The sequence below is a fragment of the Harpia harpyja genome, chromosome 18 (genome assembly GCF_026419915.1).
Source record: "Harpia harpyja isolate bHarHar1 chromosome 18, bHarHar1 primary haplotype, whole genome shotgun sequence".
NCBI lineage: Eukaryota > Metazoa > Chordata > Aves > Accipitriformes > Accipitridae > Harpia > Harpia harpyja.
In genome coordinates, this window is record NC_068957.1 from 23,960,099 (window position 1) to 23,983,054 (window position 22,956).

At 41.2% G+C, this 22,956-nt stretch overlaps 1 long non-coding RNA gene across 8 annotated transcripts in view; it reads left to right on the top strand.

The window, feature by feature from the left end:
- The window catches only part of LOC128153881 (uncharacterized), an 88,074-nt gene that overhangs the window by 48,955 nt on the left and 16,163 nt on the right, over positions 1-22,956 (top strand). For 6 of the 8 annotated variants that reach the window (XR_008239133.1, XR_008239132.1, XR_008239128.1 and 3 more), the window contains 2 exons: positions 1,644-1,719; positions 3,399-3,488. This is a non-coding gene — a long non-coding RNA (uncharacterized LOC128153881). Of the gene's footprint in view, positions 1-1,643; positions 1,724-3,398; positions 3,489-22,956 lie in introns of all 8 variants that reach the window. The other 2 variants (XR_008239134.1, XR_008239131.1) reach the window with 1 other exon arrangement.

Consider the following 22,956-nt stretch of genomic DNA (forward strand, 5'->3'; position numbering starts at 1 on the left):
ATTGGACCTTAGAAATCGGTCGGCTCAAGTACCTGGAAACCAAGATCTGTTCCTAGCAGTAAGCCCATCGACTATAAAGCCCTGTACTTATTTGAGAGCCATTTGTGTCATTAGCAGGTTACTTAGAGCCAACAATTTTAGCTGTAGACACACAATGACCCTTTTCCCAAACATGACCCCAGAGCATGGCAATTCTGCACGGCAATGCTCCCTAGTCACAAGCAAGAAGCCTTAGCTCCAAGCCAAGGTCAGCCCTGCTGTCTCTCCTGGTGTACCTTGTATGACGCATTTTCTTGTTTGTGCTATTTTGCCCTTCTCCAGCAGAAGGTGTGGTAGCCCTTTAGTGGAGCGCTGTGGAAGTAGCCTTGGGTCCTCCTTTCTCAACTGATGAGTGGCCTGCTTGAGATGCTCCCTTTTCTGTTGGCCTAAAAATAAGAATTACATTGCTCTGTTGCAGTCACGTCTCTCAGTCAGTGAACAGAGCTTCTTGAAACCAGCAGGCTATACTGTATATTCAAGCTTCCTAGATTCCATTAACATTTTGTTAATGAAATAGTGCTTTGTCAAAGAGTCTTGAAAACTTAAAAGGGTATTTAAGCTTCTTCCATGAGTCAATACCATGTAATGTCAACATTACCACGAAGGGATAATTCAGAGATGTCACACAAAGCATGTGTTATGCCATTTGCAGTCTAGGAAAACAGCTCAGCATTTATGTTGTTTAATCCATCTTCAAAAATCTTTTGTTCTGAAAAAGTTTGAGATCAATCTTGTCAGTATTTACTGACACAAAGCTGATGTAAGTCGCTGTGCTCCTATTGACTTCATCTGAGTTGTAACGATTTACCCCAGCCTCAAATTAAGCCCAAATTAGGCATATGAAGAACTTGATATCCAACTTTTAAGGAATATAGAGCTGAATGGCACACATCCTGCAAATGAAAATGTGGGTAAAAGTAGAGGGAAGTAAATAGCTTGCAACGATGTGGGACAGTACAGACACAATTTGAAGAGACTTAAAGAAACGCAACATTATCTAAAACTTTGCATTTATGAAATAACGCACTTCTCTGGCTAGAAGCAAATAGGAAATACAGAAATAGAGTTCAGATCTGAGCTCTGGCAGTGAAGCTGGGGACATGGGGGCTAATTTCCCAAATATATGTGCAGTAGTGTCCTGGGTTTATGTCATGGTCACAGTGAGTCTGGTCAAGGTACGTGAAATCCCTCCTTCCATTCCTCCTTCCTTCCTTTTTTTAGTAATTTTGTAATTGTACCTACCGTGTAAGGAAGTCGTTTCATCCTACTGGGCATTGCAGTAATGCTGTTTGTTTTACCTTTGTACTTTTTAAACCTTTTCCATTAGAGCTCTATATAATTGGTGTAGTCGAATGTAATGAAAGGTAGCCTCAACTTTCTTTGAAGAAAATAGACTTCCTTAATTCATACTTGGCTGAATCCGAAATGCTTTCCCGTGGTTATTTCTTAGCTGCGTTAAATCTATTTCAGTTTCCGACTTCGCAGATATGTGGGGTCAATTCTGCGATACCTAAAGTGATGTAAAGTTCTTTAAAAATACTTCACATATTTTGGTGGCCTGGGTTTGTATTTCGTTCACATTCAGGATTTTTCTTTCAAACTAGGCATCATGGAGAGAGGCAGCATCGCAGACCTGCTGGAGGAGCTCAGCAGGAGAAGAGCCAGTGCCGCACCGACGATGTGAGTGAGTGGGGGAAAATAGTCCTAATGTTGTATTACTGCTGGTGGGTCAGGTACACTGGGGTAATTTGCAGGTTCTTTCTGAGTACAGGATACTTTCTGGCTTGATTGCACACAGCGGGAAGAAAAATAGTATGAGGCTCTTCATTTGTACTTTTATGCTGTTTTACAACCTGGGAAACATATGGGGCATAAACCAATTGCTCTTTCTGTGAAGACCTATGGAGGGCTTGCAGCCTCATTGCTCCAGGTGAGGTCACTGCAAGAGCAACAGAAGTGAGAATAAGATATGGAAAAAAGGAAACGCATTGCAAATACAAGCTTTGGAATCCTCTGAAAGCAGGTTGTACAGCATAGTGTGTGTTCTAGCTGCCTTAGGGTATGAAAGGGTCTCAAAATGGTGAGCTCTTCTTGAGAGATGCCTTGTAGCAAATTACGCTATACGTGAGTATATGTAGTACATGCATAATTTTACAACTGAATTAAATTTTGGAATTATCTCCCAGATCCCAGTATATTTGATCAGGTGTTTTAAAGGAATAATACATTTGCTAAGTAGGAAAATTTGAAAAAAACCAAATGTTACATAAGAAGCGGAATCAGGCATAAAGTTTATGATCCATCTTGGCCTGCTGTTACAAACCGAACTTGGAGTAAGCACGCTGAATCTGAAATACCGCAGTCAGCACTGCAGCAAAATGAAGCATGTGGCAACGGAGGCAATGTTTAATTGAGTTCAAAAGAAAAACAAAACAAGGTACTTCTAATAAAAAAAAAAAAAATTGATACAGGGAGTAATGAGACTGTATATGTGAAGTGCCATTCAGACAAAGACTGTCCCAAAAGCTTTACAGCTTTTAATAAGACAACTACAATATGTGCATTTTAATCAAATATTTAAAAAAAGAAAAAATAAGTCCTTGAAGACAGTAGGTACTGAGGAACTATTACAGATGGTAGAAACTGTATGCGAAGATGGGGTTTGTATCTGCAGCAGTGAATGTTTGAAGGAAGAGGGAGGTGGCTAGCATCAGATGTGCGATGGCAGTGGGAGCAGGGACAGACCCTGCTAACTTGGGGCAGTGGGATAAAGTCCCATGGATGCAACTGCCCTCTCTCAGTAGCAAATAGGAGACTTCCTTGCAGTTGCAGAGCTACTTATTTCTTATCAAAAAGCAGGCATTACAAAGATTTAATCTGAATTGTTTTTTAAAAAAAGTCAAGTGCCTGATACAAAGCCTCCACAAATAATCTGCAAGACTTTCATACTTCTGCTTCACTTAAAAACCCACTTCTGATTTCCTTAACCTCATCAATGACATTAAATGTCCGTTGATCTGATCGTGATGTGAACCTGCACCTCTCCTTGTCTCAGTTCTCCATGTATAAAATGAGGAGAACAATACTTTCTTCCCTACTTTTCTCTGTTTCCCACGTAGATGGTAAATTCTAGGGAAAGCAGCTCTGTATTACTCTGTGTTTAGACAGTGCCCATCCTAGCAGAGCCCTTATGTTATCCAGGGGCTTCCAGGTCTGACCACAGAACAGATAATTGTAATTTCTGAACCAAGCAGGATATTTCCTCTATACGGCACTAAATTGGGTAATTGAAGGAAATCAGTGTTTTTACTGCTCTATCATACATTAAACAACTGCTTATTCTAGTTTCCTTGTTTCAGGTGGTTTGAGCAGAGGTCTGTGGTGGTCCAGCTCATTGGAAACTTTCGTTCTCAAACCAGGAGGGTGCTATAGACAGAGCTAATCTGCGAGTAAGTTTTCTGGAGGCCATTATGTCTCCTACAGTTTTGGGTTTTTTTCTAAAGGAGGCATTGCTCTGTATGTGTCTGTGTGTGAGGGAGAGAGAGAAAGAGCATTGCCTAGAGGGTTTCAGTTATCACACTGCCTAAATATCCCTTATTTTTAGTTGGAGTCTTCTGAATATGAGATCCCACTACAGGTAGGTGAAGTGACCTCTTCGGTTTTGAATCTGCTCTTCTCTGGCAGATGCAAGGCTGCGGCTTTGAACAGGAACCCCCTCCTGCTCCATGCAAAGCTCTTTGAATTGCCCCTGATATGCTTCTAAGGCTCCCCGGTTGCGTGCGAGGCACTTTGAAGATGAATGCCCCAGCAGAAGGAAAACATGAAACAAAACTTACTCCCTTATGTCAGAGTGAGCAGCAGATTTCTCAAAGATCTTCAGTACAATGGTTGCTCTTTGGTGGGTGAGAGGAAATAGGCTGGTTCACCAACTTGTAAAAGCAGAACAAAATTGCACAGGGCTATCCATTGGGTGGTAGATCAGGCGAAAGAAAGGGGGTTGGGGGTCTCCACAATATTCAAGTCTGGCAAAACTTACTTCAAGTTGACTTCATTGGATCTTGCTTGATGAAGACAAATTTATTATTATTAATTTTTCTTCTCCCCTGATGTTTGCTATGTTTTCAAGTTGACAGATATGCCATGTCCTCTTGAGGGGGAATATTTTTCTCTGTCTCCATGAAAATCATCACAGCTCAGCTCCTTAGACTATATGTAACTGTCATAATTTTCTGGTAATTTTGGACATGACCTAGAGTCCTGGGAGCTGGAGGGCCTGTGGGTCCTTGGGAGAGTGGTGAAATGGTAGGAGGTTTTCTCTTATCTGTCCAGTTCTGAATATTTCTGTGACAATTGGCATAAAACTACCAGTTAATATGTTTTTTAAACCTGATGGATCAGTTCTTCTGGCTTAGGTGAGTGGTCATGTATGATCCAAAAGTTTTGTTACCATCAGACGAAGGAACCCATTTTCTTGAGGGGTTAATGGGCTTATAATGTAAATAATCGAACGGATGTCCCAGGAGAGCCTAGATGTAGAAACAGAAGGGAAAAGCAACAGTAAAAGAGATTTAAAAAAAAAAAAAAAGAGATTGGTTAATAGAGAGTGGTGATATTCTCCTCACCTCTTTTGGATGACTACTACAGTGCAGATGCATGAACTCCATGTAAAGTAAATGAGGAAAAGCAGAAAGCTCTGGGCCACAATTCTTTTCCATATATGATAGATCCCTCTTCCTTCCAATCAATTAATTGCATCCTAAAAACATCTATTTCTCACCATTGACTTTAAAGGGATTTTAGATGACTAGCTCAGATATAGCTGTCTACACAGTAAGTGATTAAAGTTGGGTTAGATGAGCTGGCAGACTACATGGATTTTTTTCTTCCTTCATGCAAACACTAAATCAAAAGGCATTTCATCAGAGTATTATAAAATACAGCCTTCAGAGGGATAGTCTTCTACTTCCATATTCTGGCATCTGAAGGGAGGAGGGAGACTCCCATCAATTTAGAGAGAGGTAAAGATTTCATCTCCCTCTAGAAATCATGGCCATAATGGGAAATTCAGACATTTATGAGATTTGCTTAGCCAAGGCATAGCTGAGCATGTGGATGTTTCTGTTTGTCTTTATGGTCTTATAGCAAAAGCAGAATAAAAGACTAATTTAGGGGGTATTTTTGTTCTCCCCCCCCCCCCCTTTTTTTTATTATGCTACTGGCCCAACATGTACCTGGGGGCAGATACAGTCTGTGTGACCTTATAAACTAAACCCCTTGCCAGCCGTCTCCCTGTGACTGCAAAATACGGATAAACTGTAGGTGTTTATTAGTGGAAACCTCCCAAAAAAGCATTTACCAATGCACCAGAGAGGAATTCTCACAAAAAACCCCATGGAATTCTGCCTGGTTTATGTTTGAATTTTAAAAATAGGTAAGGTCGTAAGAGATTTAAGCAAGTTTCTGGCAATTGGTGAATATTCCTCTTGGGTTTCAAAAGTTGGCAAACCTGATACATACTATATGTATGTGTTTTAGGTCAATATGAATTCCAAGGACAAGAGAGAGCAAAGCAAGGGATGAGTTATTTTAGTTTTAAGTCAGAAGGGGACTCACTGTGACACTGCACATGTATTTGTTTCCTCTAAATGTTAATTTCTTGACATAATGGGTAAAGTATCAAATTATTATTTAAACATACAAACAGAGCGAGTGTCCCTTTTCCTATCTGTAAGTAGTGTTCTTCTGCCAAGTAATAAGCATGACTGTATTTTTTCCTAATTGAATCTGCATATCTTTTCCTCTGGTAGTCCACTGCCGAATATTGATGGTTGCAATAATTGGCTTTTTATTGGTATATTGTGTTTTCTCTGGGATGTTTCAACTTTCTGCAGTAAACCCTTTTCAAGTTTCACTTCTTTTATGGTATGGTACTTACAAAAGTTGATAATTCTGGTGGAACGGTGGGACTGGGAATAAGAGTCAGTATTTTGATTTGTTGTGCAAGTCATGTATTGGTAGCTGGTACCTCTCCTTTTATCTTTTCTAGTAGAAATAGCTCAGTTGTTACTGACTATATTTAGCAAGCGAACTCAGTCTTTCTCCTCTATCTGTTTTCTTCTATTTGTCCCTAGCTTGAAGGGTTGGTGCACTCGATGGTGGATAAATGCAAAAAAATCTAATAATGCCTTTCTAATATACCCGTTTATCTGGTATCATATTTTATTTTAACTCTTAATGCAACTGTATAATCATTGCTCCATTGCTATAATTGGATTTCAAAGTATATTTGTGCCATTTAATTACGTCTATAGCATTTCTATAAGCTTATTCAGAGTAATTAGTAATCTTATAATTTTTAGTGGAATCATATTTTATATCCACTGTGCTCATTTTTCTCTTCAAATTCTTCAACACATTTGCACCAATTTTGCTTTTTACATTGGAATTTCTGGCATAAATAATCATTAAGATTTTTTTTTTTCCCCACTGTGAATGTGAACAGAGTCTAATCCAGCTTTCATTGAAGTCAATGGTAATCTTTTCATTTACTTCAGTGGAAACTGGATCAAGCTAATAGGTTGCAAATTGCATTCAAGGCAAAGTCACATCTTATCATGGAAATCATTGTGTAGCAAAGCACGGTGTATTGATGGAAGACACAAAATAGCTGATTGTTTCCAGATTTTCTTGCCAGATAATTTATAGATTGTCTTTTCCAGCTTTATTAGTATTTAGCTCATAAGTTATGGCATTGCAACAATTTTTAAAATATTAATTTTAACCTGGTCTTTCTGACAAATTAAAAACCCCTTCCAGTTAAAGATCTTTACAAAAGGGTCTAGAACTTTGCTTTCCAGACACCAAGTTAGCTATCTGTTAATCTCAATTAAGATAGCTTGAAAGTGGGCTTTTTTTTCAGTTTTTAAAAAATAGATTTTCTTCATTTTTAATTGAAAAAGAAACATTGGATAATTTTTTTTACCAGCTCTCTGTTGTGTCACTTCAGAGCTGTGTCAGTTCGTTAATATAATTGGTCCTCTTGCTGCTGAATATGAAAACCTGTAAGCACTTCCACCTAAAAGTGTAATTCTAGCAAATTACATTCCCAAGTAGGCACAAATTTATGATGTTCACTTTTTCCAACATTTTAATCATTTTAATTTTGCAACTGTGGGGTGCTAACTATATGTGCCAAATCAGATTTTTTTTTTTTTTTTAAACTACTGTAACTTGCTTGTTAAGGAGTTATTTTCTCTTCTGCACTGCTCCCACTCTGTTGATTAGAGGTTTGTTGCTTTGGTAATGCATCTCTCTCCTTCAGGCAGTTAATGATTACAGACAACTCTCTAACCTATAATTTTGGGGGAAGGTTATCGAGAAGGTGATATGGCAACAATTGTAATTGTTGCTGCAGCTTAGAAATGTCTTTAGTCTTTGCTGGCCAGGTCGGGTCCTGGGGTTTAGAGTGGAAGTGGTGCTGGTGTCCAGGATTAAAGACACCTTCCTGTGTTAGTTATTCCCAAATCATGCCAGGTCGTAAGGTTAGGAAAAACATTGTGAAAGATGGTAAACTGCTATTTAATTCTTAATAAAATGTCAATGCAAATGGTGCCTATTCCATCCCAGGCAGAAGGTGACCTTCGTAGGCTTGAGGATGGAGCCCCTTGGACCTCCAAGGAGAGATGCTCAGCCAGTGGAGGGGTGGCCCATAACTCCTGGCATGATTTTGGAGCCTCAGGAGCCTTTGTGAGCTGGAGCATCTTCAGTTTCAGATGGCAATCATTCATTCGTCCAGACTTTTGATTGAAAACAGATCAAATGAACAATTTGTATTGAACATTTTGTTATTCTTCCAGCACGGAGAAGAGTTGTTTATGAGCCTTATAAGGAAAAAACCCTTAACTTTAGTAATTTCATTACTAATCATTTGAATGGAGCAGTGTGAGCACCCATGCATCTGAAATTCAAATCCTAAATACTGCAGTTATTTGCATATTGTATGTAGGTGCTTTGCCACTAACACTAATGGGAGCCATGTTCCCACTTGATGGGGGAACACCTCATCAGAGGTTGGATTTTTCCAGTGGATGCATATGAGCAATTCGTACTGAAATTTTGTCAAAAAATGACTAGTGTTTTGCCACTTTAGAACCATGGAAACATCACAATGTTCTTTTAGAAATGACTCCACAAATTAATTGCAAATTACTTATTAATGAAACAAATATTCAGCTGTCACTTGAACGAAACTTCACGATATGCTTAATGATGATTTTTTGAGAAAACACGTTTGTGTTTGTTTGATCTGCCTAATGTTAACAGCGGTAGAAAAAAAGGAAAGCATTTGGTGTCGGAGTGGAAACTTGAAACTGGCAAAAAGAAGGATAGGAAAAATATCAGCCAATAACTGCAAAATAGGTGAAAAGCCCAAAGAAATAGCAGATCCCTAGCAATTACGTTGGAAAGCCGCTCCCCCAGGCAGCCCTGTTTAGGTAATGAGGGTAAAATATGGTGATGCAGGCGGGGGATATCTGGCAGCGGAGGTTTTCACAGTAATATTAATTCAGCTGCATTCCATGTCTGTAAAATGAGCATGAAAGAATTCGCCTCATATGGGCTGGGTAAATGTTTGCAAACTGCAGAGAGACTCTCAAATGAATGTGAAATATCATCTGTAGTTCTGCAAATTGTAATAAAAATAAAGGCTGCCAATTAGGGAATGTGGATTTCTCACGGCTCTGGCGTTGGTCTGGGACAACATCGCCCGGCTTCCTTGCCCAGACCTTCTATTCCCCACTTGAACCAGTTGAGCAGTGACGAGCCCAGTGGGACCTTCATGGGTGACCGTGGTGCACCCACGGGGGATTTTTCCACAGGCAGCTTGCTGAAGCCGTGCGTTTTTTCTGTGCGCTCTCCATTGCAAGGGGCAGGTATAAATAGGTAATAAAGCCTTTACGCTCTTTGCTGCGCTACTGATGCTGTTTACAAGAGCAGGAACACGGGGCAGTACATGAGCGAGGCAGATAACGCCCGCGTTTTGAACACATCTCAGGTGTCCTTCTGCTGGTGCTGCTAAATTATTTACCGCTCGGCAAGCGTGTGCCTGCATGAGATATTTAAAGGAGGGAATCTGAGGTGAAACCCCATCCGTTTACCCAGAGCTGACACTGGAATATTCATTATCACATTAAATCTAACCGCAATGAAAATGAAGGCTTCCGTTGATTATGTGCTTGCATAAAAGACTTCTTTGGTGGCAAGCCTGTGTGCCAGAGATCTGAATATAAAATCTAGTAAGTGGAAACCATTCTCTTTATGGTAAATTTGCCTTCTTGGAAGTTATGAGACTTGGCAGGTTTAAATTATGTTTTAAACCCGCGGTGGATTATATGATTTTTCTAACTGGCCACAAGCAATAGTAGATGAGCACACATCACACGTGCCCAATCCCAGCCACAGGCATGAGTCAGGATTTCCCATGCAAAATAAAAATAAATGCAGAATTGATATCCAGAGAGTGGTACATATTTATCTCAGTATAATGTCAGTTTTGCAGGGTTGGTACGGAGGTCTCCTCTTCTGGCGCGCTGGGGCAAACAGCCCTGCCTGCAGACACCCGCCTTTGCTTCTCCCCCTTCACCCCGAGTTCGTGCTGGAGCAGAGTGAGCAGCCCAGCTTGGAGAGGTGTTTGAGGAACCCTTTGGATTTATGATTGCGGAAAAGTTCAGTAAAATGCACGGGATTGGCTCCAAAAGAGACACGAGGTATTTCCTCCCTCTCTTCATCCATCCCTTGCTCCCTCCCTGTCTCCCCCTTCCACCAGGGATCCTGTTAAATTTAAAGGCTGAATTACATCTTCTCTGGGAGGCCGAGAAAATAATAGAAATGATGAGATGAAACACTTTGAAAGGCCGCCTCTTGAGCACGTTGTCCCACTGGGAAACAGGAGGGCTGGTTGTTCCAGTCCGCTTAGGTCTGTAAATGAGCTTCAAAGAAAAATGGCATAGCGAGGGCTGGGCTTGGTGGAGGTGGGCATGTACAGAAAGGTGAGAATAAAACCTACTTCTGTTAATGCTAAGAACGATGATTCACTCACAATTTATTGAAATATGCAACTGATTGCATCAGCACAAATAATTAAAAAAAAAATCAAGGTCCTCTGTGCCATAATACTTACAGCAGACTTTCTACTTTGGCAAACAACAGGTAAGAAACAACATGATCAGAAGCCAGGCTTGCCTAGTCATAAATGGTGATTGATAAAGCTTGATTTGGAGCATGGTTGCAATGAACCCATCGTCTTCCAGAAAATCATGAGCTTTTTTTCTCAGAACGCTGGAGATACTTTATGGCACATTCTTCTCTTTATGCCTCCTGTTTTAACCTTTAGTTGGAACTGTACTTAGCGAGCAAGAATAAAACATAAACATACAGTAGATACAAAAGTGCCAAGGACCTTTAGCTTTCACTGATGCTTGCACAGAGCATAGACAGAAACAAAATGATCTGTAACTGTAACTGAGAGGCAAAAAAAAAAAATATCTATGTTTAATCAACATTTAAAGGAGGAATTACATGTGCCACAAATCCCCTTTTATATTGCACTTAAAATCCCCTTACCTGCCCTTTAGTTTTCGTGGTTTTCCTTATCTTCACTGTCACTTAATCATATTTCAACAGGATTTGCTTCCTCACTGCCCATCTGCTCTTCCTTTCTAGTGCCACGTTAATGCCAGAACACCATCCCACTAGTTTCCTTCTACCACGCTTTGATGTCAGACACCCGGGGATTTGGTTTTTTTTCATTCAGGTTCAAACAGAAAAGAAAAATACCTGGTTTGTGGGAGTGACAGATGCTATTTTCAAATGTAAATGTCCAGAGCTAGGGCAGGGGAATAACAGGAGGCAAACGCAGCTCTTGTTTGACTCCTGTTGACGTTGAGTGTTGGTCATGGGGGAGCAGCGTCACTGGGACCCGATGGCCATGATCTGCCCTGCTGCTGGCCACGGCAATGCTTCTCCTGGCCCCGGGGAGAGGATGCAGGCAGTGTCCTCTGCATCAGGTCTGTGCTAGCAGAAGGGTCTTCCTCTGAGGATATTAAAAATATTAATCAATGAGTGGAGAGGGCAAGGCTGTGTTCTCCTCTGGACACCCACTTTGCTTGTGTGGGTTGCCCAGTTAGATCTGTTTACTGAATTAGAGGCATCATTTTGAGAGTCTTCATGTGTTTTATTAATCCTGAAAGTATTGAATTAGTAATCTTTGCATATGCATCTGTCTTATTTTCAAAGTTAAGGAAGACTTTGTATATTGTGTCTTACTAGTTTAGGAGCATAATGGTGTGGATAGGTCTCCTTGAAAGGGGAGAATATTTGTCTTTCAGTATTGGCAGGAACTCTCCCAAAACAGTTATGTGCTGCCTTCTGTGCTAACAAACTTAAAAAAAAAAAAAAATTATAAATCCATTCTGATTCATCATGTAACTGTGAGTTAGTCCTTGGATCACTGATGGGAAGAGGTCTGTGAGTATAGCTGGGGATATTATCCTCTCTCTCACATCACTGCTGGGCATTAATCTCTCATGATACGTCATAAGAAAATGTATTTTTTAAAGATATTCAATGTCTGCAGTGGCCAATATTTGAACCTCTGATCTTGAATTATTTTTTTAATTAAACATGAAGGTTTTTTCTTTATGAAAAGTGCCCCAAAGTGCAGTTAATCCAAATTCTGACGAGTTTGTGCCAGCAGAAGTCGGTCTTGCTTTTTTCAAATAATATTTGCATCATATCTCACAAAGCCGAGCACGGAGCTGCCTTGTTACAGGAACCCAGAAGGTCCCCTGTATCACAGTGCTGAGGGCCACAAGCTCAGAAGATGCTTCTTCGTGCTCAGTGCTGTGACAGCAAAATACATGAGAAATGGGATCTGCCAAAGCAGTGCCAGAGGCTCACCCCCCAGCAGGGCTCTGCCCTTCCCCTCCTGGAGGGTGGCGACTCTTGACGTTCTTCAGTCTGGTGTTGCACGAGGTGGTTTTGGTGGGAGCGAACCCAAAGGAGACAGGTACCACCAGAGTACAGCAAGGGAGGGTGCAGAGCGGGCAAGCAGGGGCCGGGACGGAGGGATGCCTGGGACAGACTGGTAAAGGACAAGTTTAGAAAGAAATGGTTGTTAGAGGAAGAGTAAAGAGGTCTTCTTCAAGACACAGATGTGACAGCAAGAGGGAAGACACGAGGGAAGGCTGGGAAGAAGGCAGAAGCGGGTGGAGGAAGCCGAAGCAGAGGCTGACAGCTCGAAGAGTAAGAGGAAAGGGCTTCTTCAGCTTTGATTTGGTTAATGAATACGTGATGAAGACAGAAACGCACGGGCTGATTGTCGCAGGGGAGGGGGCTTTAAGGGGAAGCGTGGGCCAGGTGTCTGAAGCAGATGAGAAGCCACCACAAGGTTGGTCGTGGGACCAATGGAGACTAAGGCGTTGGAAAAGGAGGGATGGCTTTAGCAGTGGAAACAGGATTCAACAAGAAAATGGGAAATGAAGGATAGTACGAGCTGTATTTAAAGTGTTGTTGTTGTTGTTATTACTGTTATTATTATTATTTACTAAAGGCTGGCTTGTTTTGAATCTTAGAAATACCTTCTGTCAGAAAAGTAGAAAACAAGTTTTAAATGTTGACTTTTAATTCTACTTTGTTTATTAGAGCAAAGACTGTTAGTTCTGTTTTACTAATATCTTGTAAGTAAATATAGTGAGAACATTCAGTGTGATAGAGATGATTAAGATGATTAACCATTGAAATTTGGTTCCACACTGAGCACATAAGAAGGAAGAAAAGGATGGCAGTTAATACATTACTATGATGGAAACACTACTAAAGGTAGTAATAATGGTTCTCTACTATTTACGGTTAATTTTAGAGGAAGGAGAGTCTATTTTTGGCCCAAAGCAGTAGACAGAGCATTGAAGGAGGGGAAAAGCCTTTTAACAGAGTAGAAATTTCACTTGTGAGCTGTAAAAGGAAGTTGAGCTGAATAGAGAGAAAAATTCAAAAAGATAAAAACGATTTCAGTTTGGTAGTTCTTCACTGGTTCTGCAGTTTGGCAGCTGTCAACATCTCAAAATATCATCTCACCCAAACTGTTGAAAGAAAGAAACCCTTTGATTTTTCCCTTGAGACTCCCAAGCTGAAAATGGACTCTTTGTAGTCTCAGCCTCATTTCAGGCAGGTTTTTTTTTTTTTTTAAACATTCTTGCTGGCAGAAACAACTAATTCCTAAATAGAGTCTCTGTTAATTAAATAAGTTTTATCATTTTAACTTGCCTTTTAAAATGAAAAAGAAAGTAAATCTCTAACATTTTCTTCTTTATTATGAATCTTAAGGGAATAAGCATCATATTTCTTGCATCATTAATAATGCAAATGAGTTTTTGTTTGGGTCTCATATAAGTATATAGTTAGAAGTAAATATTTAAAGCACAGCTCCGGGATATCATATCATGTATAGCAGAAATTTTACTTTATAGTTATTGAAAGTTAATGTAAGAAAGATGGGAGGCACTGTGGTTTCTGTTTATTTAACCTTTCTTGCTCTTGCTTTTCTTTCAGTAGAACTCTTTGTAACTTGTCATTAAACACTGTTATATTCCTGCAGTATCTGTTTTTACTATCTTTACAGTAGCCACAGTGTTCAGCATTTAATACCATTTTAAAGTAAAGGTTAAACATATGTAGCGTACTTAGGACTGTAAGGATTGTACTTTTGGTCCTGATTATTGGCAGGAAAACCAGGTGATTGTTTACAATAATATCTAAAAATTTGTTGACTTTGCAGCAGTTTTTCTTAGATTGCTTAATGAAGCAGTAGTCAGATAGCCAAATAAGATTAAACTTCACTCGGGGCCTCTATATCGTGCATAGTAATGCCTCGTGAGGGTAAAATACTTTGACTTGTTTACTTGTTAGCACAGGGGTAGACTGCAGTTAGTGTATATATCCTACAGTAGGCTTTTCTGCCCTGTGTTTTTACACATTACGCTTGAAAATATTGTACCGCTCTCCATATGAAGTGTCTGCAGGAATGATATTATTGCAGACAAATTACAGATGTTTCACCACGACATCTGTGCTTTCTGTAGTGACTCTTTTTTCGTGTGTGTGGTGGATAACAAAAAAATAGTAAGTGTCCTGTTATTTTGTGCATGAAATCTGATAGTGAAAAAGATACCAGAGAGAATTCTTCAGTGATAAAAATTTAAATAGACCCATTTATCAATATGACAGAGATTTGACCTGAAAGTTAAAGTGTTTGAAAGTTAAGTGGGGTTGTATAAAGAAAGTTGAGGCTGCGCTACAGATAGACCGGAGGTTTTGTAAGTTATTAAATCAAAATAAAAGGTATTGACAAAACAATAAATTGCCTGTATCACCCCATCTAATAGCTTCTGGGAGCACTAAATACATTCTCCACACTAAAGATGTGTGAAGCTTTTCCCTTTCTCGTACTTTTGTTCTTCTACTCAAAAACATTCGCACCGTGGTTGGTTTTATAACGGACTTGGCACTAAATTGTGCCTGGGAATGCTTTGCCAGAGAACTTGCTCGGAGCAGTGTCGTGGGGAGCAGGCGTGGTGGCATTGCTCTGCTATCAACAGGATTATTGAACTTTGCAGGTGGGGTCGGAATCACTCTCTTGGGGATTAAAAGAAAATAATAATAATGGCGGTAATATCTTTACTGGGAGAAGGGAGAGCGCAGCGCGGTGCTTTTTGCTCTCCTCGGGAGTCCTCAGCACCGTTTCCGTGCTGGAAATCTCTGGGATTCAGAGGGAGAGCAGCGTCTGGCAGACCCCTCGAACAGGGATGCTTTGGGGAGCGAGGAGCCGTGTGGCAGTTAACGCCACCCGCTTAACGATGCCACGGAAACCCTTCGCAGTGACCGTCATCTTCCTCGGAAAGGGGCTGCGTTTGCTCACGGCGGGGAAGGCAAAGAGCTGCGGGACGTGCCGGGGATGGGGAGGTCGGGGCGCAGGCTGGGGGGGGGCAGCCCTTCGCCCCCAGACTCATGAGCTGGGACCTGCTTTTTCCTCTGGCTCCTGCGATTCCACGGGGTTGGAGGGGCATACCCCCTACCTACCGCTTCCCCACCGAGGAGAGAATGAGGCTGGCTCTCTTTGGCTTGAAAACTACACAGATTTGAGACTATTTCCCCTCCTGCAGATTTTTCCATGGAGAGGAGCATAGAAGACATTACTATTTATAGTGCACAGTACGGGTACACAGCGTGACATCCACCGGCTTTTCAAGCAAACATCCTACCAGTTTGGAGGGGGGAGGTTTTCCATCTCGGTGTCCCTGAGATGCCCTGTCCCCTCTCCCGGGGAGGTGGGAGATCACGCAGGGCCAGCACCCATCGCCCCTTGGCTGTAGGTTTCTTTCCCTTCTTTTTAGATGAAGATACTCGCCCCCCTGCCGTGGAGCTGATCACGAGGCTCAAAGTCAAAGCAAGTTTTCAGCACAAATAACATGAGTTTTAAGGGAAGGGAAAAGGACCCAAAACAGTGGAGGTACAAGGGGGCCACAGAGCATCTGCAGAGGCTGGTTTGGGGACGGGCCCTCGTGAGTGCGGGGGGAAATGAAGACGGAAACGTGTGTTGGTGTAACTACGGGGTTTGGGGAGTTTTCAGGGGGACGGGGGCCAGCACTGGGACTGGGGTATCCTCGCTGCCCACTCCCTGCCTGACCGCCGGGTCGCATGGCGTCTCTTTATGTTCGTGTGTGGGTTCGGGAAATCAGAACGTCGTCATCTAAGCTCGATTCTCAATACGGAAAAGATAGCTGACAATGGCAATAAAAATAACAGTAAGCAGTTGGAAAGGCCCGGCTCAAATCGTGCTCTGTCAACAGCTTTGCAATCTGTATAAATATGAGCGGAAAGACAAACAACTCTGATTTCTCTTTAAGAATGTGAGTATCCATTGTCGTAGATTTAAATTAGGATGTTTTACTTGTACTGTATGTAAATTCCTTCTTGGCAAATAACCCATGTCCACTAATGTGTGTGTATTTTGGGTCTGTATAGTTTTGGTCTCTGCGAAATACAATGAAATTTGATAGCACACAGAAATACTTGCCTGGAATGTCAAATTTTTTTGTGTATGCTTCTCACATATCCATAAAAGAGTTTACACATTTCTAATTACTCATTCAAAAAGAGACTTTACAGCACTTTTAAAAGAGAGCCAATTTTTTCCCTACTGTGTTCTGTTTTTACAGCTTGTGGAAAGCTTATTTAACGAAAGTTTAAGTAATCAGCGAAAGTCATTTCTGAGAAAAGACTGACAGATATGAAGCCTCTTTTCACACTTCATAAGAGGTGGAGAGAGTAGCCATAAAATTTACAGCTGAATAGTACTCTGTTTAGCTTAAGTTATAGAATTATTAGTGTTTCAGGCGTATGATAGATTTTGGGGAGGTCACGTATTTTAAATGGTTATATATGCTCTGTGTAGCTGAGCTGTAAGTGTGCAATACTAATAGCAACCTGCCCCTCCAAACCCAGCAACCTGCACACTCCCGTGGGGCTGATGTTGCGTTAAAAATACGTGTTTGCAGCCGACTTAGCTTCATGATACATTAATAAAATACTAGCGATATGTTGCCTTTACAGAGGCTCACCTCTGGCTATGAAAGTACGAATTTCCAGGCTATGGAAAGGAACAGACGGGGTATGTCGGTAAGAAAGGAGTCAGTAGGGAGATCAGCACCATCAGCATCGCTGTCCCAGCTCCTGCAGAGCAGGGGCACGCAAGTTTTACTATAAGAGAGACCTGGCTCTGGAGTGGTTGAGAATAAGTGACTTCTTCTGCAGGTCATGACCAATTATGTGTTAAAAAGAGCTGAATGAAAGAGGAAGAACTTGGCTGCATTATGAGACTGAGAAATGAGAAATCTCTGTTTCAGCGCGTATAAATGGGCATGCCTTTTAGAGATAGTAATAGGCATTTGAGTATGAATCTTTCTGAATATTATGAGATGCCCAGATGTTATGGCAATAGGTAGCACATACAGATACTTATGGCAACATATAAATAAGCGAACAAAAGCAATTATTAGAGGCATTTAAACGTTATGCTCTCTGTACCATCCTTTCAACCCAGTTTTTTTGGTAGTGCTTTAAATGTAACTGCTTACCCAGAACGAACAGCTGAAAGGCTTTCATAGTTCTTTAAAATAACATAAATTGTGTGAGCTAGAGTCTAGTCCCGCTGCAGTTACTTTGAGGCTTGCCATTGGTTTCAGTGGAACAAGAACCAAATCAGGGAGGCATCCTTCCTCCTCGTTGTGGCAGCCATGGTATAACATTAACACAACAAAGTGGCTCACCGTACAACTTACATCAGTAAGTGGTTTAAATATGTCTAGTGTAATGTTTATATTTTTTTTAATTCACTTTTATGTGAGCCTAATACAGCCAGCCTCATAAAGCTCACTCTTGCACCAGATTAAAGCGGTGTCTTTGTAGCATTTACTGGTTGTTCATAAATCACAGTGGCACTTTGTTACTGTCCATAAGCTGGTTTTCATGCTAAAGGTTTCAATCATTAAGATGAACAGTATTATCTCAGGCATAGTTTTAGTCCTAGAGAAATTATGCTGAGGTGCTTTTGTAAGTCTGGCATTTGTGGAAAATGTGTGTGTGCAGCGTGCCATTTGGAAGCTGATACAGACGGTACCATTAGCTGCTGTATTAACAAGCCCTTTAAATATACAGAAAATTCTCCGGTGTATTTCTGCAATGCAGGAAAAGTACTTATCACACCAGTTTGCAAATTCCCACTGTTTACCTCCAACATCTATTTCAAATCAACGTAAGGTTTTCTGGGTGTCGAACACTTAGATTTCAGGTAAGAATCTCAAACAGAGAAGTGCCTTGACTTGTCAGACCTTACAGGTTTTCACCTTTGGATGTTAATACCAACAATTCCTAAATCCTATTCAGTTGACTCTGAAAACTGTATTCAGGAGGCGTTCAGTGATCCTGCATTCAAATGGTTAATTTGCACTATGTTCTGTTAAAGAAAAGGAAAACTGTCACCCTGTCATTTTAGAGTCTGACACTAAGCTTGTCAAAAGAGACAGCTGTTAAACTGAATTACTGTTGACATGCAGAGAAACGGCCCTTGCCAGATGTAAAGGACATCTGCGGCAATGAAGTGGTACAGGGTGGCTTTTAAAATGTGGTCATACTGGTATTTGAATAGAGCGTCTATGGCATTAAAACGTGGCCTTGACTCAGACAGTTTAAGGCAGCGAACCAGAGCCAATGAGAAGCACAAAGAAGTGCTGATCTGTTGCTGTATCCATAACTTATGCATGAATATGAAAACAGTGCAGTGTCAAAGCTATTAAGCTCTTATCTTGTATCCAGTAGGATGTGGGTTTAAAACACAGTAGGAAATATTTTGTATTTCTGGGTCCTTGAATGTGCGGGTAGGTGAGGTGTAAATTCATAAGGTGGATTATGCGGGGAATGAATAGAAATAAGTCTTCTTGTCTTCAGCTAACAACTGCTCAGACAAGAATTGCAAAGGGCCTTTAAGCTTAGGAAGTGAGGGCTGGATGTGGCTCGCCGGTGTTTCCGATAAGGCTGCCGGCGTGCAGAGCGCGTGGGTAGGTGCTGGGGAGGCTGTCCTTTGGAGAGGGGGGCAAATAAAAATGGAAACAGCTGCAAGGAGAGGCCTGTAAAATTTTGTCCCTGCATCTTAATGTGATTTTCATAAAAAAGTCGGGATACCAAATTCATTTTGTAAAAAAATGTCGAGACTATGAATATTTTATAATTTAGCGATGGAACCAACAGTAGGGAATTCTGCACGTTATATAAGTGTGCCAGTCTTTGATTTGCACGCTTTTAGGGTAGAAATAAAGCTGTTTTAGAAAAAAAATGTATCAGTTAAGCAATTTTGCTAAATGTATGAAAAATGAAATGTTATGAGATGAAGCATGTATTCATTACGAAATGAAATTGATGTTTGAAGCTAAAAAAAAAAAAAAAAAAAAAAAATTTCAGGCCAAACATCATTTTGAATATGTTAGCAGATCATATCTTGATGATTTATTTGTATGTTTAGTGGTGGCAGAAACCGAAGAGTTTGCCATCTGTGAGGAAGAAGGCAAATGATATTTCTCAATCATATAGACTAAGCTGCTCCTTTCTGCAGAAAAGCAACAACAACAACTTGCTCTGGGCAGCAAAAATGCTGGAAGAGGCGGGTGAGAGGTGTTGTCTTCTTTGTAAGAGGAATGTTTGCTTTCCAAGCACCTGGGTTTCTCTACGCAGAAAGGCTGATGTCGGACGAGGTCGCCTCGTTCCCCTACGCTTCCCCTAAGGGTGGTGAAAAGACCAGGGCTCGTTTAGGTCTTGAGATGATCTGAGCTGGTGCCCTGCCTTGCTCTGAGAGCACCCCTTTACCACGGAGAGCATTTAGCACCCCGTGCTGCCCAAACCGCGTTGCTACCGATGCCAAGAGGTGGAGATCCGCGCCCGCGGTCCAGCTGGACGGCCTCCAGGTTGCTGAAGAGCTGCGTGGTAGCGCGTGATTTATGGCGGGGACTCTACGTAGCGTGGAGAGCCGCTGGGTAGTGCTGCTGCCAAACCTGACCGAAGGGTCACCTGCACGTGTAACCAGCGGTGCTCCCGCCGGGCCATCTGGTCGTGGGTAGTTGGGTCACGGCAGCTTTACAAGTACAAATATCCGCCATCTAACGCAGCCCATCCCGAAACCGCGTTTATCAACAGCTGCCGGAGGTCTGCCGCGGAGGGGGGAGGCAGCGAGAAGTGGTCGCGTTTAACCGCTGTGGCATGGGCAGCAAGCAGAGAGTAGCCGTTGTGTTTGTGTGGTGTCCAGGAGCCGACGACTCGTGCTTTGTTCCAGTCTCTACTGGGAGGCTTTCGAGAGAAGCGGTCTGGATGACCGTGCTCCCCTGGGGTCGGAGCACGTGGGTACGTTTTGGGGTTCACGGTGTTGGGAGAGTTGGTTCCTCAAGAATAACTTTGGTATGGGGACAACGTAGCTGCTTGACAGCAGCTCATTTCTCACCCTGTGGGGTTTGGTAAGATCTCGGTGACAAACACAAGAAAGGAAATGTAAATAAAAGTGTTTAATTAAAAAAGTTTTGAATGTATTTTAGGTTGTGGATGACAAGAGAGCAGGTGGCTGCCTAGCAGGACCACCACCATCTAATGGGTGCGCTCTGGGGACCACTGGAAGCTACTGGAGCTCCCAGCCTGGAGGCGTAAGGGCAAGACAGACCTACGAGGAAATTACTTTACGGTGATTTTCCGCCTTCCCGCTCGGCTGCCGTGTGTGCCATTGCCTGTGCTGACCCAGCAACACCAGTACTGAAGCGTCTACAAAGGCAGGTGGTTCAAAACCATCCCTGTGCTGGGACGGGGCTTGGGTGGTCATCTTCACCCTGCCGATCTTACAGGAGTTACTTTGGGCAAAAGGTCAAATACCTCTTCAGAGGGGTGTTGTATGCTGTAACAAAAAAGGCTGAAATCCCGATGTCCTCTCTTCACTGATTAGGTAGAGCTGCAGCTCAGCGTTGCAGGTTTTATCCAGTGCAGACTCACCTATTTACATAAGTTTAACTTTGCTGTAATTATTAACTTTTTACAAACAAGCACAAGGTGGAACATTCAAATAAGCAGAATGAGCTTATTATTAGATGGCAGGTTTTTCTGTGATAGCTCTTATAATATCATCATTAGTTTATTAAAGCTTACCATGAAAAATCTCTTTCTCCTAATCTAAGCTCTTTCATACAGCTTCTGATTTTGATTGACACCAAAATAAAATAACTAACCTATAAATTATAATGTATGATTTAAATGCTGTATAAATGCATTATTTGTAAGGCATTGCAAGGATCATCAGCGTGCAACATAAGCAATTTTAAGAAAATAAAAAATATTTTGCGAAGATAATAATAAGGCAGAATGCAGCTCTTTCTGTGAATATTCTCACACATTCTTATATTAATTGTAATAATCAAACAAACCTGGAAAAAAGTCCTATGTCAACAGCCATTTGAACTTCATCATGTAATCACTCTCAGGTCAAAAATTAAAATCTATGCATTCATCTCAGAAATGCACCCCAACTTTATGAGTTGTCAAACAAGCAAATTTCAGTCACTGAAGTCACCCTAAAATTCAGGTTTGTAAATATGTTCCTACTCACCTGTTTGTTGATGTTGGAAAGGCATCTTTCTCATTTTATTCAAGCCAAGAGACGAAACTTTCTGAGTTTTGTGTGTTGAGTGGCAGATGCTCTCTGCCTGCTGTGTACTGACACGGCGAGCAGGGCTGAATTACTCCAGCTGAAGATCTACCCCCAAGCTTTGGTTTCCCATTTCAGTATCACAGACAGCATGGGAACTAGGTCATTGACAAACAGAAAATAATGCACAATGGCTTGTTATAATCCATCCGTTTGTTTGGGAAACCAGTGATCTCCAGGGAGGGAAAGGGCTCCTTGCTACTTTTTAGACACTGTATTTCAAATTGGGGTTTCTAATTCAGCTTTAGCCTGATAACTGTTCATTCCTGTAAGAAGGATCTCGCACAAATGGAAGTTATTCTATCCAAGACCATCAGTGCCATGGGCTCAGAGTGAGCTCGGTAAGGCCACCTTATAGCGCTAGTGCTTGGCGAGTGCCATTAATGTGCTTTAATTTGACTGTACAAGTCCTGTAGGGGAAGATGTGGCTCTTGCCCCTAGAGGTTTGCAGCATAAAATAAGTTAACAGCACATTTTGGGCTAGATCTGAGTGCATATTATAAATGACTAATTTATTTCTTGAATTTAGCATTTCTCCCTGCCTAGAGTGTGATTTCTATGAACAGTTTCCTGCATAAAGGTATTATTTTTTTTCTTTTTCTCTGCGGTATGCATGGAAGAAATATATATTTGCAAACTGAGGTGGTTGTTACCTTTACTTGCTTGGATGTTCATGGCATGTTTCTGGCAAACATCTAAAATTCGGTTTCCAAGGCTGTGGACAGAAAAGGGCATGTCTCGCAGCGATAAAATGAGACCAATGCAAATAAATATCCTCATGGTGTGATGGGAGCCCTTCTCAATGTTGAAAACCATCAAAGGAGCTAATATATGCAAGTATGCTGCAGCTCCATGTACAGTCAAAATACGAGGCAACATTTACTCTGGATTTATACAGCTTAACACTGTAGGGAGTTTGGGATCTTCATAAGCTATAACCCCGCCATCTCCTAAATATTTGTAGTGGTGCAAAATCTTTTGTGATCCAAGCTAGTTCGCAGTGTGACGAGTCTCAAGGTAAGGTCATGAGGAATTATATTGTTTCTTTAGTGTAGTTTTCCCCTGTGTGTAATTCCTGAAGGCCAGCTGCAAACTTACTCTTTGCTGACTGACTTGGTAAACCACGTTCTGTATAAATATACTGATATATACCTGATATGACTTAAGCTAAAGAAGAACCAGAGATGTGCCAAGGAGGAAGGTGGCTCCTTTTTCATCTTTGCATTGAGCATGTTTCTTGTTTCAATGTTTTTTTCATCAGCATTTCATCTTATTGGAAGCACTGTGAAAAGTCAGGTAATATCTTTAGACCTAGCCCATGCCCTTAAAAGTATTTTAAGATTTATTTCACAGATCCAAACAGCTTCTCTAAACATCAGCCTTTTCTCTTTTTAACCATAAACATAAGTATTCTACTCTTGCTGCTTTGTTTTCATTTTAGAAATGCCGTTTATTACACTGAACTGGGTGACCATACACCAAATAGCCTTTTTTCTAAATTAAATGGAAAAGCCATTTTTTGCATATATTTTCTCATGTAATTAGCTATTATCTTGTTATAGGTTATCTAATTT